The following is a 25,339-nucleotide window of genomic DNA, read 5'->3' on the forward strand; positions in this document are numbered from 1 at the left end:
AGGGCAGCAGACTTCCAGAACCTTCTCTCAGGGATGCTCTACACTCTACTCCATGGGGAGGATGAGAAGAAGGTCTGACTGGCGAGTCTGACAAATACTACACACTTGCCCTGCCCCCCTTGGAGACTCACAGCCTCTTTGGCATTTTGAGGACCCTGAGAAGCCTGTTTAACGCGGCATTTCTGACACACGTTTGGCTACAGACCCCCCTTCCCGGGACACTCCTGTCTGCAGAACACAGCTCGGGAGATGCTGATGTGGTCCAGGAATGATGGGGTTCAGCTCCAAGCAATCATGGCCTCACAGGAGAGACAGGGGGGTCCTAAAATGACAACTAATGACGACTATGTATCGAGCACCTATCACAGCGGGGCGTGGGCACCTTATCAGACATCACCTCAGATCCCCACAGCGGCCCCAGGAGGTGCCATCCTGCCTGTGGAGGTGCAGACACTGAGGCTCTGGGATGCTGGGGACCTGGCCCTGGACCACCAGCCGGACAGGAAAGATTTGCATCTCCAACCCGGTCTGGTGGGAAACCTGAGCTCTCTCTGTGAACCGTTTCATAGTCACAGGTGCTCCCAAACTGAGCTATACACCTGTGGTGGGAGAGCATGAGCCCAAAGTGATGCAGACCACACCGGGCTGCCAGGGAAGGCCCCCAACTGGCTGCACTCTGCAGAGACCAGAGCAAAGGGGTGCCTGGTCAGTGGCCAGAGTGGCTGCCACCCGCCTCGGCCCTCAGGGCTGGTCTGGCTCCCCTGGAGTCCTGGAGATATACCAACTCTATCATTCTGGAAATTCCCAGCTTGGAGGTTAACAAGCTAACTCAAGGACAAGGTAATACCCCAACAAGCTGCCACCTAAACCTCCCTACTTGGTTCAGTCTGAGTCTAGAATACACTATCAGCTGCCAGAGAGGGGTCCACCTGGAAGGGGTTAGAAGAGGAGATCAAGAAGCACACTGTCGGTGCCTGAAGCCAACTGGGCCTGGGGTTTGAATCCTGGACCAGCCCCATGGTATCTGTGTGAGCCTGGAGGTTGGAAAGTTCCCAGATCCCCTGTGCCAGGATCTTTACACACACACACACACACACACACACACACACACACACACACACACAGCCATCCTCCTCCTTCCTTCAAGTTAAAACCCACCGAAACCACTTCCTGTTCCTCCTCTTCTCCTTCATTCTCCAGGGAATCAAACTGTACCCAGCAGAGTCGGTCTGGGCAGGCTCAGAGGCCAGGGCAGCTGGGGGTCCGCAGGACCTGCCGCCCTGCTGCTGACTTCAACATTCCCAGCCTGGTGAGCCGCCAGGGGAGAGCATCATGCCCAGCAGACCCCACTAAGCGGAGTGAGCCGCCTGCTGTGTCCCCACTCACTAGCTCAGCTCTTAGAGGCCCCAGAGGGGTTCCTGGGGGGTAAGCCCTGGCAGGGAGGGGGTGGCAGGGGAAGGAGGGGCTGCACAACACTGCACCCCACATCAGTTTGCTTGGTGCGCAGTCTTGGAACTGCCCGATCTCATCTTGAGTTGGAAAACAGCCACCCATGCAAACCCAGCCCACTTTGTACAAGTATCGTGCACATTTGGGGATGACAATCACAGCGATTTGGGGGAATCATAGGTGGGTAAGGTCATTCCAAGGTCGTCAGGTCTACAACCCATCTGTACACATATCTAACCTCTGGTAATCAACATGGGTCCCCCGCCCTGCTTTTTCATTTCCATTTTACAGCCTCACTGATGGGAGCCAAAGGGAATCTGTTACCCCAGCGTTCGAGTGTGTGCAACACTCCCTCTCAAAAAGTGTTCTTTTTTTATTGCTCCTAAATCTTTCCTGGTGTAGCTAAAGCCTCCCTCTTAATCCCAAGTAACGGAGAGAAGGGAAAACTAAAAATAGAAGGAAATTTACATGTGCAGAACACCTGTTATATTTTACTACTTTCTTATTTAATCATCACAAGAACCCTGCGAGGTGGTGAGAGCGTTTTTCTAGAGGATACAGGCTCGGAGAAGCCCAGGTTTGCCCGGGATAAAGACTCTCCCAGCCTCCCTTGAAGCTAGGTGTGGTCCTGAGACTGGTTAGTGGCAAGTATAGGGGGTAGGTTTCTTTCTGCAACTTCAGGAAGGGTCCTTAATGGGAGGAAGTGAGCCCTCCTTTGTCCTTGCTCCCTTCTGCCGCTGGAGCACAGACAGGATGGCAAGCTCCCATAACCAGCTTGGAACGTGAGCATCTTGGAGAATGGAAGCTATTACGTAGCAGAAATAGAGAGAGGAAGACGGATCCCAACTCAGCAGGACCCCATGCCACATGGAGAGGGACCCACCTCTAAACTATTTGAACATGAGAGTGAATCAAATTCTATGTTGCTTAAGCCTCTTATTGGGGGTTTTTCTACATTAATATTAAACAGATAAAAGGACCTATGTATGAGGTAATCCTCTTTTTGCAGACCTTATCAGTAGATTGTTTACTGCTTCAGAATGTAAAGGGTTAGAAGGAATTTCTAGTATTACTGACCACCCACTCCCATAAGAGTAGTTCCGTTTTAAAGATGCTTTTCTCTGAGGGAGAAGGATTAGGTACCATCTGGAAGACCAACCCTCTAGGACCTTTACACTGACCTCAATTTCCCCTCTGATGGCAACCAGAGAGCTTCACACAGGAATTTAGAAAATCTTATATAACTTCACACGATAGGTAATAAGACACAGTGAAGTAAAAAAAAAAAAAAAAAAAAAAAAAAATTACAGCAAAGAAAAAAGGAGAAAAAAATGAGATCAGGAAGACTTATATACCTGCAGCACTTTGACTGAGCTTCCTAGCAGCCAAAGCAAAGAGGGAAACACAATCAACACATGGTGACTACTGGTTGCTCAATATCTATTTCCCAGGCTTCAAGGCCTGAAAGTCATTTCTCCTACAGAGCCTAGGGTGGACAGTGCAGTTGATGGACCACACCAGCAACAGTCCTGGTGGCAAATGCAATAATGAGTCCTGTAGCATAATATATTTAATCCTCCCAACCACCCTGGGTGGTGGTGTTGATTACCATTCACATTTTACAGATGAGGAAATCAAGGCAAAGGAAGTTAAGTAACTCTACCCAAGGTCACCCAGCTAGGAAATAGCAGAGCTGACATTCCAGTCCAGGAAATCAGGCTTCATAATCCAGGCTTTTAACCAACGGCTTTGAGGTTAACCAGATCTGGCTTCAAATCTCACCCACTATCCGCTGCTGAGCAGCCACCGGCAAGTGACTGAACCTCTCTGAGCTTCTGTATCCTCACCTGTCGATGGAAATAATCCCATAAACCAAACAGGATGTTGCATGTAACAAAGTGTGGTGGGACTTCTCCTGGTGCCCTGGAATTACACCAAAACCAAAATGAGAGACAAGGAGGACCAAGTACCCTAAGAAGAGAGAGCTAACAAGTAACTGCCTGAAATTGGGGCCAGACTACCCCTTCTTGTCTCCTGCCAGGACTTACTAGGAGGCAGCAAAGCCAGCCCCAAACACCAATGCTCCCCACACGTGTTGTGCACAAAAGGTCAGCCCTACAGAGGGCAGAGTGCTGGCCATGGAGAGGTGACACAGGCAAAGAGATGACGGTCACCAAAGAGCAGGTGCCAGGAGATGCTGTCAGAGCAGCAGAGACCATCAAAGTGCACAGAACCAACCCAAAGCAGGCCAGGTGGCCCCCACCCTCTGCAACCTGCCTGGTCCAACAAAGAGCGAGCCGCCCTCCTCCCCAACCTCCTGGAGGAGGCTGGGAAAACTCGGGGTGGGCGTGAAATAGCTTTAGACGAGGCGTGAGATCCGCGATTCTAAAACAGACTGGACTATGATTTAATAACTGGAAAGGGCCAGAAAAGAGTGAAACCTGCCTGAGGACATTCAGGCCCAAGAAAGGAGAACTCGAAGTAACTCCGTTAAGGGCGGAAACATTCAAACCCATTTTTACCCACAAAGCAAGAACACGCCTCAGTTAACTGGCTACGTGGATAAATGGGCAGGAGGGCGGACGATGCTCAGGAGAGAGGCCCCCATGAACTCTGGGATGAGAGGGGAGCCGATGTCCCTGATGTCAACATAAAGGTGGTGGTGGGATGAGCAGGGCCCCGCGGGGAGGACAGGGTGGGTAAAGTAGGAGTTGGGTGGAGATGGAAGAGATGGGACTTCCAGTCACCCATCTGAGGCCTGGAGGGAGCAGAAAATAAATGTTGTACTCGAATCTCTGGCCTCCACATAGGTTTGCATTTGATAAGAAAGACAGGGCTCTTTCCTGTTTCCGATGCAACCAGAAAACCCTTCCAAATACCTGAAGGCAAAGTCACAGGGTCACATCACATTCAAGCAGTTCTTGTAAATGGGGGAGTGTTTCCACATATTTGTTCAAACCAGCCACAGGCCTGTGAAACCCAATTCTGGGCCTCAGTTTCCAATTTGCCACATCCTCTAGGAAGGGTTAAAACACATCCTCTAGGAAGGAGAGGGTTAGAGTGATGAGAATAAGGTAGGTAAGGCCCTGGGTGGGGACATTTGCCTACAGTAGGCACCTCATAAGTGTTTGGTTTACCCTTTCTCGAGCTCAGACCAAGGCAGCTGTCCTCACTTGGCTGAGCTGCTCTGATGCAAGAAGCGGGGGTCCCGAGGCACCGGGGCCTGGCTGCAGCCCAGCCACGGAGGGGCAGGAATCCAACCCAAGGCAGCCGAGAGTCACGAACGTCACAGATGGCAGAGAGAAGGGGGCCACGAACACGCCTCTCATCTCCAGTTAGGAAGAATCAGGTTGGGGACGAGTTCTTATTTTTTCCCTCTCTCTTCCTCGTGTGATGTGTTTCTGACAGTAATCAGAGATCCATCCCCCTGGGAGCCAACAATAATGATTAATGGTGTTAAATATAGCCAGAGGCTGCCAGGGCAAAATTAGGCGCCATGCATAAAACATCACCCTCCTCGTCAGGCAGGCAAATCAGCCAGGCTCTGGGGCCCGGTGCCTGCGAACCAGCACCCATCATCGGGGCGGCCCGATCCAGCCGGCCTCCTCGCCGCCTGCCCACAGGGTGCCTGCTGTTCAGTCTGTGCCTACATGTGCCCCTATGGACCTCAGAGACACCATGGCCCCTGAGTTGACCATGAATAAAGGAATCACTGTGAGTTTGAGATTAATACATACACACTACTGTACATAAAACAGATAATAAACAAGGACCTACTGTATAGCACAGGAAACTATCCTCAATGTTTTGTAATAACACATATGGGAAAGGGATCTGAAAAAGAATATATATATATATATATATATATATATATATATATATATATATAAAATGTATAACTGAATCACTTTGCTGTACACCTGAAACTAACACAACATTGTAAGTCAACTATACTTCAATTTAAAAAAAAGGAATTGGGCTTCCCTGGTGGCGCAGTGGTTGAGAATCCGCCTGCCAATGCAGGGGACACGGGTTCGTGCCCCGGTCCGGGAGGATCCCACATGTCACGGAGCAACTAGGCCCGTGAGCCACAACTACTGAGCCTGCGCGTCTGGAGCCTGTGCTCCTCAACGGGAGAGGCCGCGACTGTGAGAGGCCCGCGCACCGCAATGAAGAGTGGCCCCCGCTTGCCGCCAACTGGAGAAAGCCCTCGCACAGAAACGAAGACCCAACACAGCCAAAAATAAATAAATAAATAAATAAATTTATTAAAAAAAAAGTTTAAAAAAAAAGGAATCGCTGTGGAGGATGGAAAGAGAATGTGCTTGAGACCCAAACAGACCTGAGTTTAAATCCCAGCTCTTCTACCTCCTAGCTGAGTGGCCTTGGGCAAGTCACTTCCCACCTCTGAGCTTCAGTCTACTCTTCTGTGAACAGACCTTCTCACAGCCGACAGGTTGGTGCCAGGATGTAGTGAGAGTGAGACATACAGTAGACACTCAAAAAAAATGTCAGCGCCCTTCCTCCTGCTCCCATCCCCAAATAACTGTGTGACCTAGAGCAAACTACTCAGCTTCTCTGAATCCAAGTTTCTCACGTACAAAATGGAGATAGTGATGTCTACCTTCATGGGGCATGGAAAACACCTACTATGTGCTTAACACCTCCATCCATTATGCTGTGGACAGGGATGAGGAGCACCTGTGTGCCAGGTGCTGTACTGGGGTGAGACCACAAGGACTGAGACATTCGGTCCCGGCTCTCATGGTCCCTGCTTTCAGTCTAGTGGGGAAATAGGCAAGAGGTTAAACACAGTAACTACAAATTATAAAAGATTTTCTAAAGGAAAAAAAAAAGAAGCTAAAATACAATGTAAGACGGATTGAAAGGAGGTGTTCCAAGGAGGTGATACATGAGAAGAAATAGCCCTTCCAGGAGCGTGGGAGAAGTTATTTCCTTCCTGGCGATCACTCTCTCAGATCTCCCCAACCCATATGAACGTCCCTCCCTTCTATGTCAGGGGGTCCCCTCATTCTTGGGGTGGCTGGGGGTGGCCAAAATCAGTCATCCCACTAAGATCAAAGGCCTCCAAACTCTTGATTGTGCATCCATCCCCGTGTGCATTTGTTTATCATTATAAGCATGCACTGCCTTCCTAATTTTATGTACATCATTAAACATACACAAAATACACCTTTAGAGGAGGAGGTGAGGACATAAATAGAAATGAAGCTCTAATTCTGCCTCCTGCTCTCCGTGGTTCCTTTCACACCCTCCTGGGCATCCACATAGCCCACTTGGCAACCACTGATCACGAACGGCCCCAGAGATGCCCGAGGCACGCCAAGAGGTCAGCTGGCCGACATCTGCCCCTCCAACACAGATGCGCCAGAAAGGAGTCAAGTTTGCAAGTCCACCAGCTCAGCTCTCTCTCCCACAGTCCCCTGGTGGTGGGCATCAGCTCTGGGTCCCTTTCTGTTTTGCACTTGACCTTCTAAAGCCTGGTGGCACCCCTCTCCACCCTCCTACCCCTCCCCTGCACCCACCTACTCCTCAGGTAGCAGAAGCCCTGCTGCCACCGCTCCTGCTGTCCCTCCTCCCAGGATCACCCCTCCCCACCCTCCTTCCTCGCCTGGCTAACCCAGCCATCATTCCCAAAGCATCAGCCAAGGCAGCCCCGTGACACAAAACACAGAGAAAATGATACCTGTATGGGGTACATGGATGAGGCTGCCCATGGCAGGCGGTGACCTTCCTGGGGGCTTCGGCCACCCCAGGCCCCACCTGTCTGCTCTGAGCGCTGAGGGCATTAGGCCTTGGCACACCTGTATCCTGAATCCACACTGGGAGGCTCTGAGCTGAGGTAGCAGCCCTCCTGAACCCTGCCACCTGTGCTCCGGCACACTGGTTGCAATTACCTGTGTGACACCGAGCTCCTTGAGGGGGGAAATGTTTCTTATTTATCCCACGTCTGTGGTGTGTGGCCCAGACCCTGGCGCTGATCACACCCTTGGCAAATGTTTGTTAGACTGAACTGTTGATGTGAAAAGAAAGCAAACACGTGTGGGTGAGGAAGCCTTCTTAACCAAAGAAGACCACAGAGACCCAGAAGCCACAGACAAAAAGACAAGTATTCCTAACTATATGACAATTCTGAAATTTTGCAGGGCAAAAGAAACCATAAACGGAGTTAACAGACAATGCTGTATCTCTGGCAAAAATAACTGCTCTGCAAAGGCCCAAAGAGGGTTAATATCTATGCTATACAGAAGCTGACAAGTCGACAAGAAGGGGACAAATGACCCTATGGATAAATGAGCAAAGGATTCACACAGGCAATTCACAGGTGAGTGCATCCAAATGGCCAAACAGATGAAAAGCGGCGCAGACCTACTGCTTGTGGTTGGGGTGGGGGGGAATGCAAATTCAAAGTAATGATGAGCTGCCACTTCATACCTCTTGACCTGGGCAAAACTAACAAGACGAGTAACAAGTCTTCCTGGTGGGATACAGGGAAAAGATGGGTCTCCAGTTACTGGGATGAAAGTGTTACAGCCTCTGGGGAAATCAAGCTGGCAACAGCTACTCAAATTAAAAGTACACAAACCTTTTGACTTAGCAATTCAACTCCTGGAATTATACCCCAGAGAAATAAAACCAAAGGATGTACCTAAGCATGTGTGTGTGGGTGGAAGTTTATCTTCATGCTGCTTATTATGGTAACAAACAGGAAATGAATGACAATCGATAGGGGAATGGCCGGTGAAATTACAGGACATCTATGCTCTGGAATATTATACAGTCGTCAAACAAGAATGAACTAGAACTACAGCTATTGGTATAGGAGGATTTCCACAGGGCATTGTTGAATGAGAGATGATCCAGGAATGTAAAAACATTAACAGATGTTTGTGTATGATTTTGAGATCATGGGAAAATATGAAAGGATCCATACGAGATCATTAGCATGATTTCAGGGTGGGAGTCAGGGAGGATGATGTCACTGGTTAGGGGAATAAACAAAAGGTTAAGGGATAAACAAAACAAAGGAAAATTACACTAAAATGTATAATACAATATTTACACAGTTATATAAAACTGCCTATGAAAAGACATTTACTCTTGTGTATAAAGAAATTCCACATACATGTGCCCTTCCCTCCTTTCATCCTCTTGGCTTCATGCTCACTTTCATCCCCTATTTTCTTCACTCTTCCTCTCAGGTCATACAATTCAGATGAGAAAAACAAACAGATTCCAAATAAGAAGTAATACCTTATTGATCTGGCACCCTTAACTCTCCAGAACACAGTCTAGAACTACAAAGCAAAAAGAGATCTAATGGCCAAAAAGGATTATATATTCTTTACCCCCAAGGAAAGTGCTCTGAGCTAATTACTCTTATTTTATACAATTTTAATAAGCCTATTAAGCTCATGGTGGCAGACGTGCCTGAAGGTGATCCCAGTGATCCACCCCATGGCATGATCCCCTCCCCTGGCATGTATGCTTGCTTCTAACGAACAGAATATTGCAAAGGTGGTGGGATATCACACCTATGATTGTGTTTCATTATATGACTCTGTCTTAGGCTAAAGAGAGAGATGCTCTCCCGCTGGCCTTGAAGAAGCAAAGTGCCATGTTGCAAATTGCCCGTGGAGAGGCCACAAGGCACAGGTCTGCGGGCAGCCTCTGGGCACTGAGGTGGCCTACAGAACCGGAGGGCAGCCCCAGCCAAGAACCAGGAAAGAACTTACATCCTTGGTCATCAGACCACAGGGAAATGAATTCTGCCAACAACCCGAACAAGTTTCAAAGCAATTCTTCCCCGACCAAGCCTTCAAATGAGAACACGGCCCAGCCCACACCTTGACTGCAGCCTTGTCAGATCCCGAGCAGAAGACCCAGCGAAGCTGTGCCTGGGCTCCTGGCCCACAGAAACCATGAAATATTAAATACGTGTTGTTTCCCACCTCTAAATCGATTGTGATTTGTTATCATGAAGCAAGCGAGAACTAATATACTCATCAAATTAAGAAATAAAAGGAGAAACTAAGGGTGAACTACAACTGTAAGAAATGACCATTAGGATGAAGAATAGCAGATATACACTAGCTAACAACTGTTTGGGGCTGTCCTGAGTTAGGGCGAAGGATCTTATAAGCATCCCCATCACAGCCAAGGGCCGCTATCTAATACCCCAGGGACCAGGAAGGAGGCGAGGAGATGGAGGGAACAGTGAACATTACAACTCTCAATTGTCACTGCAACAACCTATCAGATGGGTACTCTTACCATAGCACACTGCAGCACGAAACCTTTCCAGGGAAAATGGCTCGCCATGTGCACTGAAGTGGTACCCACAGACCCACCTAGCACAGGGGCTGTTTCCATTTTACAGGTGAGAAAGCAGAGGTTCCAAGGTCACATGCTCTGCCCAGTGTCTCCTCTAGCCCCAAAGCCCTCGTCTTTAGCACACCACGCTGCCCCCCTGGCCTCAGTCTCCTCCACCTGTAAAATGGGGAGAAGCACGAGGCTCCTCTCATGAGGAGCAGATGGGTTGATGCACAGACAGCATTTGGAAGAGCGCCTGGAAAGTGCTGAATCTCTTTCCTATTGTGCTTACTGCTCTCCAAACAATGAGGACAAAAAGAACAAAAGTTCAATTTCTGAATAGTAATAACTCCTGGGAAAATGGGTTAATATACATCCTTCTTCCAAGCATACGGCCCTTTTCTTCACCCACAGGGGTCAAGGAGACTAGCTTTCTAACATTCCTATGAGGCATGCAAGAGAGAGGCTGTATTCCCGTAACAGAGACCGAACAACTGAGGCCTGAAATGGTTGAGCCACTTGCTCAGACGGACCCCTGTTTAGACCTAGAGGGTGACACGGGCCCACTCCAGAAACCCTCACATTCTAAGTTATTAACAGTTCAAAGGCTTTCAGCCAGCTGGCCAAGACCTCCCCTTTGTACCAGCCCAGGCCGAGAGCTATTTCTCATTCCAGAATCCCAGGTTAGTGGGATCCAAGAGACATATCCCCCAGAAAACAGAGCTTCTCCTCAGAATGGAAATGAACATTTACCTGCAGAAGAGGCCTAGAGGCGATACCTCTAGGGCCACAACCATGCAGTTCTAGACCCCTTAAACCTCACGAGAGATGAAGAAATCATCTCTAGGACACACCAGGGGGCCAGAGTGGCAGAAGACACAGAGCACCAAAGGTCAGTGGGAATGGAACTCCTTTTCCTCTGTTTCAAGCCAATTCAGTCCAGGACACAGGCATAAAGTAATGAACGTTTTAAATAACAAACAGCACACAAAACAGAACCAGACTGACTCACAGATACAGAGAACCAATTAGTGGTTGCCCACGGGGGGCGGGGGGGGGGGGCGGCGAGATAGGGGAAGGGGATTAAGAGGTACAAACTACTAGGTATATAATAAACAAGTTACAGGGATGTAATGGACAGCACAGGGAATATAGCCAATCTTTTATAATAACTTCAAGTGGAGTATAATCTATAAAAATATTGAATCATTATGTTGTACACCTGACCCTAACATAACATGGTAAATCAACTATACTTCGATAAAAAAATTAAAAAATAACGAACACCACCTCCAAAGAGAGCCCCCCAGGCATAATCTGACACAGACACCCAGCTAGGATTTCAGGAAGCATGAAAGCCAGTGCATCACCCTCAGCTCTGGGCTCCCCCATTCCCCATACACAGATCCACTGTCAAATAAAGGCTTTTGAAATGGGTCCCTGGGTAAAGTGCTTTACAGCTTAAGGTTTACAACACACGTCCCTGTACAGAAGCAGATATACAAAGAAGCTGCAAGGATGTTCACAACAGAATTGCTTATAAAGAGGGATAGAAGAAAAAAAAAAACAATAAATAAAGAAACAAATATATGGCAATCCTAAAAAAAAAAAGGGACAGGAAGCAGGACAAAGTGTCCAAAAACAGAAGATTGGTTAAGTTACATACATCTGGACATCAGAATTCTATGCAGTCAGGAAAGATGCTTCATGACCACTTTTTCCCATGAAAAGGTATTCCATATTTTAGGTTAAAATGTGAGTTTCGGGACTTCCCTGGTGGTGCAGTGGTTCAGAATCCGCCTGCCAATGCAGGGGACACGGGTTCAATCCCTGGTCTGGGAAGATCCCACATGCCGCAGAGCAACTAAGCCCACACACCACAACTACTGAGCCCACGCGCCACAACTACTGAAGCCCGCTTGCCTAGAGCCCGTGCTCCGCAACAAGAGAAGCCACCACAATGAGAAGCCCGTGCACTGCAACGAAGAATAGCCCCCGCTCGCCACAACTAGAGAAAGCCCATGCTCAGGAACGAAGAAGACCCAACACAGACAAAAATAAAATGAAATTAAAAAATAAATAAATAAAAATATCCTTTAAAAAAAAATGTGAGTTTCACTGTATGTTATCACCCACTTCCTGTCAAACAAAATACAGAGGAAAAGGTTCCAAAGGTCATAGACAGAGGCCTTACCGGGGTGATATGTGGGGAATGAGATTAAAGGGATTTTCTTTCTTTTGCTTAACTGCATTTCTTCATTTTTTCTTACTGTGAACGAACATTGCTTTGTACAGTTTAACAAAAAAAAAGATGAAATAAGTAATTTAGCTTTTAAAACCAGGGAGCACTTCCACCCATGGTTATCTCTTGCAATCCTCAAAACCAGAAACAGACACAACGGCCCTTCACCGCTGGACCCCTAACCACCAAATCCGACCTGAGCCATCTGAGCCGTCTGCAGTGTTTCATGCTGTTTCCTCTCCTCTCTCCTTCCAAAACTCTTCTCCTCTGGCGGGGGATCCTAACTGAGGTCTCTGGGAGTCCAGGGATGGGCTCTGGGATGGAACAGGCACGTGCCCACTGAGTCATACACCAAAGATGTGTGTATTGATAAAGTACATTTTCCTGGGAAAGACACTGAAAAAGTCATATTCTTTTTTTTTCTTTTTTTTGGCCACACCACGTGGCTTGCAGGATCTTAGTTCCCCAACTGGGGATCGAACCTGTGCCTCCTGCAGTGAAAGCGTGGAGTCCTAACCACTGGATCACCAGGGAAGTCCCAATATTCTTAAAGACGCCCGTGGCCCTGGGCCACAGTATGGCCCACTGTGCCAGGCCCTCCAGAACACCCTTCCACCCAGCTCCTCTTGTTCCATCAGGCTCCTTCTGGTGGTGGCCCATTTCCCAGAGCCCCCTTCTTTCTGTGTTTCCCATGACCTGTCCTCTGTCCTACCCTCCCACCTGCCAGACATGCGTCCTACAAGATTGCTGGTCTCTCATCTTGGGGTCTCTGACAAATCAAAGAAAGCTGTGTGTCTTCCCGGGGGGAAACGTACACATTGAATTTTATGATGGATCTAGGAGGTTTGCACCCTCCTGAAGCCCACCCAGGAGTGGCCCCTGTAGTATACTGAATAGTGTCCCCCCCAAAATTTATGTCCACCCAGAACTTCAGAATATGACCTTATTTGGAAATACAGTAAGTCTCCTACATACAAACCTTCAAGTTGCGAACTTTCAAAGATGCAAACGTGTGTCGCATGTCCAATCACATAAGTTAGTTCACGTGTCTGGCGTACATTGTCACAGGCGTGCATCCTCTTCAAGTGGTTGTGCTTCTGTGTACTTTACTGTACAGTACTGTATAGAGTACAATAATACGGTATCTTTATTTCAAGCCCAGAATATCCAGAAGCAAGTGTAAAAGCAGCTGTGATGTAGCTGGTACTCTCCTGTACTTTTCAAGGTACTGTACTGTAAGATTAAAAATGTTGTCTTTATTTTTTGTGTTTGTTTGGTTTTTATGTATCATTTGTGTGAAAAGCATTATCAACCTATTACAGACAGTACTATACAGCTGATTGTGTCAGTTGGGTACCTAGGCTACCTTTGTTGGACTTACTCACTCTTGGAACGGAACTCGTTCGTATGTAGGGGACTTACTGTAGGGTCTCTGTAGATAGAATTAGCTAAGGATCTCGAGATGGAACCATCCCGGATTTCGGCTGGGCCCTAACTCCAATGGCTTGTAAGTTCCTGGTGTCCTTACAAGAAGAGGAGACACAGAGACACATGGGAAGGAGGCCGGGTGAGGATGCAGGCAGAGATTGGAGTGATGCAGCCACAGCTAAGGAATACCAGGGGCCACCGGGAGCTGGAAGAGGACGGCAGCATCCTCCCATAGAGCCTATGCAGGGGGCAAGGCCCTACCCACACCTTCATTTCAGTACAGCGATACTTATTTCAGATTTCTAGCCTCCAGGACTGTGAGAGAACACACTGTGGTTATTTTAAGCCGCCAAGCTTGTGGCAACTTGCTAGGGCAGCCCATAGAAACGGATACAGTCCCTCATCCCAGAGAGGCTACAGGCCCCAGTGTGACCCTCCTTGGCATAAGCCCGTAGTTCCCGAATCTGCACATTCAGGTCAGAGCCCCCTGGACACTCGCCACGTCTGCCTCTTTGTCCTGTAGCCTCAGGGTGCTCCCCACCCCCCCACCCCCGCCTCCGCCCTTCTCCAGTGTTCTGCTTCAGTACTGGTTCCATCCACCCAGACTCTGAAGCCAGCACCCTCAGCCACAACTCACACCCTCCCCTCCTCTCCCACATCCTATTAATAAAACAAAGTAAAATTAAATTACTTCTAACACACCCCCAGTCTGCTTTCAAGAGGGCCGGATGGTTTGAAATTCTAATTTGCTTTCCAAGGTCTTAAAATAATTTCACAAGAGCCCCAGCGACTCCACCCCCATCCCTGCCTGCATCACACAGCAGGATTAGACAGCAGGACTCCAGGCTACAGCGTCAGAAGAGTAAGGAGGAAAGGACAGTGTCTGGACAATGGGAGGACTGAACGTCACCCCTCACCCCTTTGCAGGCTCCACGTGCTGCCTCGGGTGAGACCCCGCCCGCTCTGGACCTCAGTTCTCCCATCTATAATGTGACATGGGAGGCATTCCAAGTCTGTCCAGGCTAATGTCACTTCTTGGCTACTGCCAGTCATGAAACCAGAGGCTCTAACCCGTTCTGGATTCATGGCCTGTGAAAGGAGCCCTCAGTGCTCGTCCAGATCCAGGCCCCCCTCCCCAGGCACGTGGAAGAAATTTCCCAGCCCTGCTTGGGGCCGAGAGACCAGTTCTGGCCTGTGAAATGTGAGCAGGAGTGATCACTTCTGGGCGAAGGTATTTAAAAGGCACTGGGCCATCTCCATATGCTGCCCCTTTAGCAGTGACCACGGAGGCCACATGTTGAAATGGTGGAGCCAAGGTCTACCCTGGATCTCTGAGTTACATTGTGGCAGGGAGCCATCCTGGAGAGCCACCCAACTCATCTCAGACTTTGCATTGGCAAGAGCCAGACTTGGCTGCTTAAGTCACAGAGATTTCAGGCCATATTTATTAATGCAGCATAGCCTGGCCTAGCCTGACTAACACAGGTACTATTTCCTTTTAAGGATCTGATGATGAGGAATCTGGGCAGAAAGTAAAAGGGGCTTTCCCAAATTCACACACTGATGGCAGTCATATCCAGACAGTGAGGCAAAAAATTGAACGGGCAAGGGGGTGGGTGGTGGGAGTCTTGGATTGCCTCTAACTCAAGCTAGGCACAAGGTGCAGGGCAGAGGTCAGAGACAGCTGTCCACAGAGGTCCACTCAAGCTGAGTGTTAAAGGAGGCGAGAAGAGGCAGAGGAAGGAAAGATCCAAAAGAGGAATCAGGAGGTGCAAATACCCAGAGGAGAAACCAAACACGGAGCTGAAAATTATCGAGTGTGGCTAGAATCTCAGGGGTGTACAGGGAAGTGAGGGCTGGAGAGGCAAAGGCAAGAGCACCGGCGGGGGAGGAGGTGACCAGAGGCTTTTCCATGAGCCTGGCCCACCTCCAAGCACAACCAGCCCTGGGGAGAGGTGGGCCTGCAGACGGGGCTGTCCTGACCCAGAAGAGGCCTATCATCAGTCTCTCTATTATCTCCCCACCGGCCACTCAACGCTGGCACTTCTTCAGCAGCCCCCCTGCCACCTCATCCACACACAGGAATGTGCAGTCAATGAGCGGGAGAGCGGGCTCCCGGGACGCACCACCACTGCTGGGTTCAATCTGCAGACACACCCCGCCTGAGAGTAATTAGACCTGGGGTGTGCCCAGGACAGCCCACTTCTGCAGTTAGAGCAGAAAAGGCCCTTAGATCTCTAGTCATCCCCCCTCCTTGTACAGAGAAGAAAGATGGGCACAGAGTGGGGAAGCAGACAGCTAAAGCCAGACAGCAAATCCATGGCACAGCTTGGGGACTAGCATGCAGACTGGGCCCCCAGCATGCTGTTCTTTCTTTTACTACTCCACTTCTTAAGATCCCAGGGTCTTTGGGATTTATGTTTCACCAGAAACTGGCCCATCTCTGGATTCAGCAGCCACGCCCAACAATACATCTTCAGGGTATCAGGTCTAGTTTGTATGCAGGGAGGAGGGGAAAGATGATCCAGGGTCTCCGTGGGAAGAATTGAGCTTGGGCACCTTCATGGGTTCTGGTAGAAACCCAGCCCTGTGCTCCTCCCCACCCCCACCCCCAGGAGGCTGAAAGGCATTCTGGGGTACAGCCCAAGAGATGCTTCAGCCTTGCAGCCGCTCTGCCCCGTGAGACTCCACTGAGGAAAAAGCAAGCCCTTTGCACCAAGACTAGAAGAATCTCAAGGCTTGCATAATCACTTCCTGTTCACCCCAAAATGTGTGCTGGCTGTTGGCAGAACACATGCTGTTGGATAATCACACATCTCAGGACAGAGCAATTCCCAACTGTTCCCCAAAACCAGAACTTGTTTCCCATTCAGCCCTCAAAGCAGCCAATGGGCACCTCCACCCACGATTCCAGCTTTCAGAGCACACGGCATGACAAGTGAGGAAAAGGCAAGAGGAAAGGTCCCTGGCCCCAGATGGCAGGTTCTAGCTCATGATCCACCACTCTGCTCCCTCGCAGTCGTGGCAGACATCACTAATCAATCATGGGATTCCTTCCCACTAAGCACAGCCTGGAACCTCTCCACAGCCCATTCCAGTAAGCAACGGTCATCTATCGGAGCTGGCGCACTAGACAAAAGCCACTTTCCACACATGCTATCGCCGACCAAGGATCTCAGATACGAGGGCTGCCTTCCACCTCTGGGCACACATCTGTCTGATGTCGTGAGTGAAAGAATCAGGACACACTGAGAAGTGGGAATGATGCATGCTTGGGGCCCCGGGATAAGGAATTTCAAGTGGCACTCTGCCGAGCAAGAGACACTGAGCACACAGAAGTCACGGCGGGGGGGGGAGGGGGGGGCGGGGGAGATGGTGTTTCCACAACGTAAACCACCAGTTAGTGCTCTGGAGAGGCCACGAGGTTCCTTGAGAACCAGGACATAGAATCTCAGACTTCCTGAAGGCTCTGACCTGACACAACACATACATTACTTGCATTTTTCAAGAGATGGGCTTGCTCTGCTGTGGTTAGGTTACTGGCTTAGAAACAGGAAATAAGAATAGGGACAAATAGGCCCCTTTGGAAGGGAAAATGTGAAAAGTGAGGTCGCCCTAGGGATTGGTGCTAGAACCAGTCTTACTTAAAATGCTTAGAAGTGCGCCAGGCAAAAGAACGTGCACAAGATTGCCAAGATTGCCAAGACTGCAGATGGTGTCGCCTGCCTGCGAGGGAAGATGAGGCCATCGGACCACATGGCAAAGAGAAGGAAGAAGTGGGGAGTGGAAAGGAAGCCAAGACGGGGACTGCAAGAAAGCTGCCATCCACACTCCCAGGAGGCTGCAGGGATCCTCCCTCCCAACTCCTAGAACCGCCCCTGCACCAGGGGGAGGATGAAGGGCCCAGAACAGGAGCAAGGCAAGCTCAGGACCAACAAAGAAGTTCTCATAGCCCGCTCCAGGCACTGAGCCACACAGACTCATCGGCCCCAGCGGGCTGACACAGGATCTGGCTCAAATCCATGGCCTTTGCCATCTGCTAGGTCCTCCGCAGCGCCTCCCAATGAGGACAGTTCTTGCCAGAGCCAGTGGAAAGGGCAAGGCGAAGGCTGCTTGGGCAGGTCCCGTCCTGCCCAGGACCATCCTGCTGCTCCCATCACAAGCCTCTGTCCATAGCTCTAAAGCCTTCTATGGCTCCCTCTGGCCCTCAGGGGCAGGTCACGAGACATGGATGGGGAGAAGAGTCTAAAGGGTGCAAATCCTGCCCTTGTCACTTCCCGCCTGTGTGACCTTGGCCAGTGACCCCACCATCCTGCCCCTCTGGCACCTCCACAGTGCAGATAATGACAGCTCCTCCAAGAGTGGAAGACAAGAGACAATGCACGCCTGTGCCCCACAGATACTCAAGGGGTCGCTGTCGTTGTTATCAGTCTGTACAAGACCTCCTATGATTTTTCTTCTCCAGCCTCCCATCCAACATGCCCCTCAACCCTCAGAGATGAACAGCAGGCATGTGGAACTTTCTGCAGTCTCTCAAACATGCCGTACTCATATCACTGCGCCCTTCTGCCTGCAGTGACCTTACCCCCACCCCACCTTAGACTCCCAGGTAATGGCTCTGCTTCCAGTCCTTTCACTGAGTGACTCCTCCTCCAGGAAGCTCTCCCTGACTCTTCCAGGTAGACCAAGCACTTCCCCATACTGTCCCAGGAGCCCCTGTCCTAGCTCTAAGACCACCTCCCCATCCCATGCTGGCTTCACTAGCCCTGGTCTGTCCACCCCACCAGACGGAGACATCTGAGGGAGGTGAGGGTTATGAGGGAAGGAGGAGGGAGGACAAGAGAAGCCCCAAGGAGCTCCAAGAGAGACGTGCTCCCACATAAACAGGGAGTGAGGTTAAGTCAAGCCAAGAGACAAAGAGTGTATCTTTGAGTTGAATCAGGTTGAGGACTGAAGTGGTTGTTCGTGTTAGCTGTCGTCAGTCACAGGTGACCTTGGAAGGGGGCCACAGCCTTTTGATGGTCCACCCTGGTCCAGGCCCACAATGGTTTCCTTTCGGTGTCACCTTTGGGTACACCTGAGCTTTCAATGCTGATGGCATAGCCCTAGCCAGCTGGCCCACCTGGCCTCTGGCACCTTCCATCTGCTTCTCTCTACAACCTCCTGCCTCCCCAGCCCGGTGCTGGTTAGTGAACTTCTTGGCCACTCCCATCCCCAAAGGTACCTCTCTTTCCTCCATTTCCAGGCAGAGCTAACTCAGCTTCCAGAAACCCATCAGCGGGGTGGGCAGGGAGCAGCCTCTGCAGGCCCCTCCCAGGACCCTCGTTCCTGCCCCCACCCAGCTGGACACCTTGGGCTCCAGACTTCCAGCCTGATGTCAGCCCTGGGTCTCTAACTGCTGGGTGAACTTGGGCCAACCCCTCCCCTACCTCCCTCAGTTTCTCTCCCTGCATTTTGAGAGTCAGAGTTCATTATGCTCTGATCTCCTAAGTCCTTCCCATGGAGCCAGCAGGCCCACCCTCCCTGAACTTTGGAGAGGAAGCATTTCCCAGGAACCTCTAGGCCTCTCCCCTCACCCCATCTCCGTCTCCGGGGCCATGCCTCCCGCATATGAATCAGGTAAAAGAAGATGGCTAGAGGCCATGTCAAAGAGGAGGCAGAGCCTGACAACCAGCTAGGTGGGAGGGGACACCTGTCACCAGAGACCGGACAATGACACTGGTACAAGTCTTCCAGGAGGTGTTCCTCAGCCTCCTTCTAGCTGCCCTGGAGATTAACTGCCTCTGTCACCACCCAGAGTCTGGTGCCCCAGCTGTTGCCAAAGCAGGGAGAGCTCTGACCTCAGCCCCCTTACTCCCTGCACTCCGGGATCCCTGGCCCCCTTCTGTTCTTTAAACACTCCAGGTGTGTGCCCACCTCAAGACCTTTGCACTTGCTGTTCCTTCTGCTGGAACCCCCTTCCCCCAGACAGCTGCACGGCTTGCTCTTTCACCGCTTTGGGGTCTCTACTCAGATGGTACCTTTTCAGTGGGTCTTCTCTGGCCCTTGGGGAGTTAAAATTACAAGTTTCCCAGAATACTCTCCAGAATCCCTGTCCCCATTCCCTGCTTTATCTTCCCATTACACTTACCATCATCTGACATGCTGTAAGCTCCAAACGAGCAGGAGTATTTGTCTGATATTTACTGAGAACCTACTATGTACCAGGAGCTGTGTCTGGCCCTGAAGACAGAGCAGTGGATGAGACAGCCCACACCCCCACCTTGGTGCTGACATTTGAGCCGGTAATAAACCAAGATGCCCAACAGAGCCGAAAGTAAGGGCACTATAGCTCCTCAGCTGGCAGAAGAGTGTCCCCCATTTGCAAAAAGGGGGAAATGCAGGACCAGGACCAAACGTAGGAAGCAATGATTTGTAAGGCTGCTGAGCCCTTGGGCATAAAAGCCCCCTGGAGCCAAATGAACCCAGATTTGGGGCTCAGAAAACACCCAGCTTTAGTTCTGATCTGCCGTCTGCAGCATGCACTTCAGACTGTGCTTGTCTGTGAACAGGAATGAAGAGACACCTCTAGGATCATGGCGAGAACCGACCCCCATCTCTGACTGCTCCCAATGTGCCAGGCATCACATAGACACAACCCCACCACATCCTCATGATCACCCTGCAAAGCTGGCATCACCATCTAGCAAACGGAAGCTTAGAAACCCTGTCAATCTCCCAATAACCAGCATCTAGTCAGCATGGGCCAAGCACTGTTCAAACACTTTGCATTGTTAGCTCATTTAATCCTCTCATAACCCCGTGAAAGAGATCCTCTAAGTATCTCCATTTTACAGACAGGGAAAGTCGGGCACAGAGAGGTCAAGAATGGCGCCCAAAGTCACACAGCTGATGGGAGAGCAGAAATTTGAGTGCTTGCAGTCCTATCTCTTCTCTACCAGGCAAGACCACCCTCTACATGACATAAACTAGGACACAACCTGGCACTCTAGAGAAGCTCATTCCAGATACAAAACTGCTAGACTTTCAAGCACAATAAATACATATGTGTGAGTGGCGTTTAGCTACCTCCTTTATTTGGCCATTTCTGAAACAGCCAGCATTTATTCACACTTGCTCTGTGCTAAGAAAGTGCTTCCCGTGCATTCTCACTTCACTGTCATTGCTGAGTCCTCTCATTTCACACAAGAGGGACCAGAGAGGTTAGACCACCTGCCTGAGCTCACACAGCAAGGCGTGGTGAGCAGCAAACCCCAGCTCCAGACTCCCAGCCCAGTGCTCTCCTAACTTTGGGTTGAGGGGCAGGTGCTGGCAGGCACTCAGCTGGTGGCTGCTTGAACTGAGAAGAGGTCTGCTTCTCCTAAACACAGAAAACAAGTCCCTAATCCTTGTTATTAATGTAAATAAAATTCCGGCAAAGAAAGCAAGCTCCCTGCCTCCCCAAGGGGCTTCGGGGGATGACGTGTACAGAGTCTGCCGCGGCAAGGGCAATAACCAGTTGACTCTTATTAAAACTCCAATAACGCGGGTGTGATCGCGGCTTTGATAAGCGCACTCCTGTGGGTGGGAGGGTCAACGACATTAGGAAAATGTAATTAGACTGATAAATTCTGGGCAATCCTTTTGTGTTTGCCCTCTTTGCTCCAAGGAGGAGCCACTTAGCAGACCTCATTACCCATGTGGAGGCCCCACTGAGGGCTCTGCTGCAAAGGAAGGTGCATTCTTAGACCGCCTGGGTCTGACCAGAGAAAAATCCCTTGGCCCCCAGAGCTCCAGCCAAACGGCAGAGGCTCCAGGGAGCTGGGAATGCATGAGTGAGATCAGATTTAGTAGAGGACCCGGTGTGGGGCCTTGAGATCGGAGAGACCAGCTGCTGGGGGGTCAGAAAGGGGACAGACGTTAGGGGAGGGGCAACCTCACTCAAGTCCCAGAGGCCTGAATTGCAGAGCACAAGCCCACCTTCTGGGGTGAGGCACAACTTACAAGGAAGTCCCTATTTAAGAGACCCTCCCACGCCTCCTAACTCCTGACTTTTCAAAGTATGCTCGTATCTGCTAGAGCACTTGTTCTGAAAATGCAAATCTGTTCCAACACAATCCCTGTATTAGGGGACAGTCTGAGCATCATGCAAATTTCACGTTTGCTTCAGATAAGACTTCATCCACAAGAAACACTAGGTAAACAGAATGCCCTGCCCGGCTGAACTGAGCCAGGTAGGAAGACACAGACAGGACACACCTCTCTAGACAACGGGCGCATCCACACCTGGGGCTACAACTTCCATCCAATTTCCCATAACCTTCCTCCTACCACTCCCCAGGGCAACCTCATGCCCTCCCCACTATTTCCCTTCAGCTAATTTTGTATTTTTTTCTCTCCTTCCTCTTGCCTTTTTCTCTCTTTACCTCTTTTTCTTCTTCCTCTTGCACACTGGGTGGCAAGTGTGGGAACTGGGCTGGCAGCCAGCAGGTAGAATGGCACACACTCCCACAAGCAAACTTCAGGTCTCCCTCAAGATGAAGTGCCACACTTACTTTAGTATTTACGTATTTCTTAACCTTCAACATGGATAAAACTCGGCTACCATTTTATGTGGTTTCTATTTTCTTAATGTGCTTGAGTGTTGCGCTCTTAACCCCATTTTCCCATAAACCCTGTGGTTTTTATTGTGCGATTTTGCATAGCACGATGATTCTGAGGCACAAGTAAAGGGCTGTTATAGCAGAAGCGGTAGTTCTTCTCATGCACAAACCATCCTGTGAGGCAAGAGCAGTGATGGGGATCACGTCCCCCTCACACAGGAGGGAACATAAAGTCCAGGGTGAGTCAAGACACACCAATCTTCTAATAACTTCATGCTGGCCCCAGTCTTGGGTTTTTATGTTTATTGCTCACCTATTCTGTGCCCGATGAAGGCAGGCGAGCCAAGTGAGAACAGGCTTCAGAGTTAGAATTCCTGGGTTCAAATCCCAGGCTCTACTGCTCAGCTTTGTGAGCTCAAGCAAAGTATTTACATGACCTGTCTGTGCCTCAGTTTTCTCATCTATAAAATGGGAATAGCTCAGAGAGGTTGTGAGGATTACAAAATTAATCAATGTAGGAGAACACTGACTCTTTTATCCTTCACACTGTTACTTAGATCAATGTCTGGAGCATCGTAACCACCCCCCAGAAAGCTGGCTACTCTCATTATCAGGGCTTACTCTATACCCTGTGGACTCCAGTGCCAGCCAAAAGGTGGAAGGAGGTAGGGATACTGGGTTGGCAGATGCAGGCTTTTGCTGTCAGACCCAGGTTCAAAACCCGACTCTCCCACTTTCTCCTCCGTGGCCCCAGACAGGTGATCGGGCTCTCAGCCTTGGTTTGTTCATTCATATAATGGGGTAAAAACTGCAGGCTCCTCACAGGGCAGTTGTAAGGATTCATGGAATCCCCCATGTGAGTCGTTCCTGCGGGGGGCACAGACCCTGAAGCCGGTGACCCTCCCAGCCCAACATCCCCACCTGCTGTCACCATTGGATCACATGGGTGGTTACTATGCCCCAGACTTGGCCTCACCTCCCTGCAGGCCCAGAGACGTTTGGGCTGGGCTGGAGTCACTCCATCCCTAACACCCATCCCTGCCCTGAAGATGTCGGTACCACAAGGTCAGGAGAGGATTCTGATACAGCCAACTGCCGGTGGACAGGCCATGTCCCAAAGGACAGCTCCTTCCTGACCCTCCCAGGACACCCCAGCAGCCTGGGACCAATGGCTGGGACTAGGGTGGCCACGAGAGCACAGCTTGAATCCCTACTGTCTGTCAGCAGGGATGCTGACGTTTTACATGCAATAACGCATTTCAGCCTTGCAACTGCTTTGTCAAGGAGATGATATACTTCCACTTTACAGATGGGGAAACTGAGGCTCAGAGAAGGTCACAAAGGTAGGAAGCAGCTGAGCTGGGGTCTAAACCAGGTCCAGGACCACAGTCTGTGTGTTTCCACCACACCACGCCTCCCCGCCTAGCTGGCGGGTCCGGCCAAGTGGCCAGCTTGTCCTCTATCCCCGACTCCCCCACCTGTTAAAGAGGGGTAATGCCGGACCCATACACATCGCTGGATTATTCAAGAAGCAAGAGGGCAAGGTGCTTTGTGAATTAGGAAAGGGGACCGTAGAAGAGCAGGAATCTCCTCACCTCCTCCCCCCACCGGCCAGAGCTGCAGGAACCCAGCTCGGACCCCGGCACCTCAGCATCCATTCACCCAGTGAGCCAGCCTCCTCCGCAGCAGCATGTCAGGGGAACCTGGCCTCTGCTTGAGGACTTCCGGTGGCAGGAGCTTACTATGGCCAAGGCAGTCTGTTCCAACTTTAGGTACCTCAAGCTGCTGCTAGAGGTCTCGGAGCCAAAAATCCGGCAGTCCCGGAGGATACCCCTACTGGACTATCGGGACAAACTCCACCTTCCTTTCCTGAGTGCAGTCACTATGTACCCTCTCTTCCCCACCCAAGTCATCCCTTTCTGGGCCAGATATTTTACTGCCTTCAACCCACCCTCCTAGGATGAAAAGAATAATGAAGGAGATAAAGGTAATTTCAGTGACTAACACTTAACGAACATAAAATAGGCATTATTTTGCATCAGGAGCCAGCAAACTATGGCCCATGGGTCAAATCCAGCTGCCTGCCTGTTTTTATACGTATGGCCTGTGAGCCAAGAATGGTTTTTGCATGTTTAAATGGTTGGGGAAAAAATCAGAAAAAGAGGACTCATTTGTGACGCATGAAAAGTATATGAAATTCAAATTCCAGTGCCTATAAGAATAAAGTTTTATTGGAACACAGCCCAATCCATCATTTACATATTGGTTACGGATGCTTTCAAGTTACTACAGCAGAGTTGAGTTTGGCAGAGATTCTAAGGCCCAAAAAGCCTCAAATGTTTACTATCTAGAACCTTTACAGGAACAGTTTGCCGACTCCTATTCTAGATGCTTTACGTGTATCATCTCAATCCTCAGCATAACCTACGACGGAGGTTACTATTATAACCTTCACTTTACAGACAAGGAAGCAGAAGCTCAGAGATGTTAAGGAAATTGCCCAAGTCCCATGGTGGTGGAATCAGAAATCGAACCCAGACAATTTGATTCCGATATCTGTGTCTTATCCACTCCCCTATTCTTCCTGTCAGAGCCCAGGGCTGACAACTATCACACACCACAGCTCCAGCGGAGCCGTTTGCTTCCCCTGCCTACAGGCCCTCTTGGCTTCTCTGTGCATGGTGGGAATGACCAGAATACCTGGTCAGCTCATTGGCCACTATGACCCACAGATCCTCTTCTACTCGTAGTGGCTCTTTTAAATGGGCCTATAAACCCACTGCTCTCTGGATACTAAAAAAAAAAAAATTGATCCTCCAGACTAGCAACAGCAGCAGATGTGATAAAGTCGGTAGCCCCAGCCAGAGGTCTCTAAAACTTTATGAGAGCCAACAAATCTTGCTCTTGGGCTGCCCAATGGCTTCAAATAAACCTGTCCTGCCCACAATCTCACAGGGGTAGAAAGTAAAAGTCCCTGGGACTGTTGTCCAGGTTATGGAAATCTCAAGGCCTCCCTCCCCGCTTTTTTCTTTCTGTGAATATACGATGAGGGGAGAAGGCAGCATACTCTGTTGCCATAGAAACTAGGCTAGGCTACGTCTGCATCAGGAAGGATTAAAGATAGATGTTAGAGGCGGAAGTAATCCAGAGGGAGAGGTCCAGGCACACAAACTCCTAATCTGTGATTAAAGTTTCTCAAAGAGGTTTCTGCCCCATTATTAACTCTGAGCTTACATGCACATTATAAACCACAGAGGTCATCAATAAATACAAATCAATATATCTGGAAGGCAAATATTTGATT

The 25,339-nt window shown here is 49.9% G+C and overlaps 1 protein-coding gene across 1 annotated transcript in view; it reads right to left on the reverse strand.

The window, feature by feature from the left end:
- Window positions 1-24,837, reverse strand: part of ACTL8 (actin like 8) — a 67,933-nt gene extending 43,096 nt beyond the window's left edge. Inside the window, exon 1 of the mRNA XM_082354462.1 lies at window positions 21,859-24,837. The gene's annotated coding sequence lies outside the window, so the exon portion shown is untranslated. The remainder of the gene's footprint in view (window positions 1-21,858) is intronic.
- Between the last annotated feature and the right edge of the window lie 502 nt (window positions 24,838-25,339).

This window comes from Balaenoptera borealis (assembly GCF_965194805.1).
Source record: "Balaenoptera borealis genome assembly, chromosome: 1".
NCBI lineage: Eukaryota > Metazoa > Chordata > Mammalia > Artiodactyla > Balaenopteridae > Balaenoptera > Balaenoptera borealis.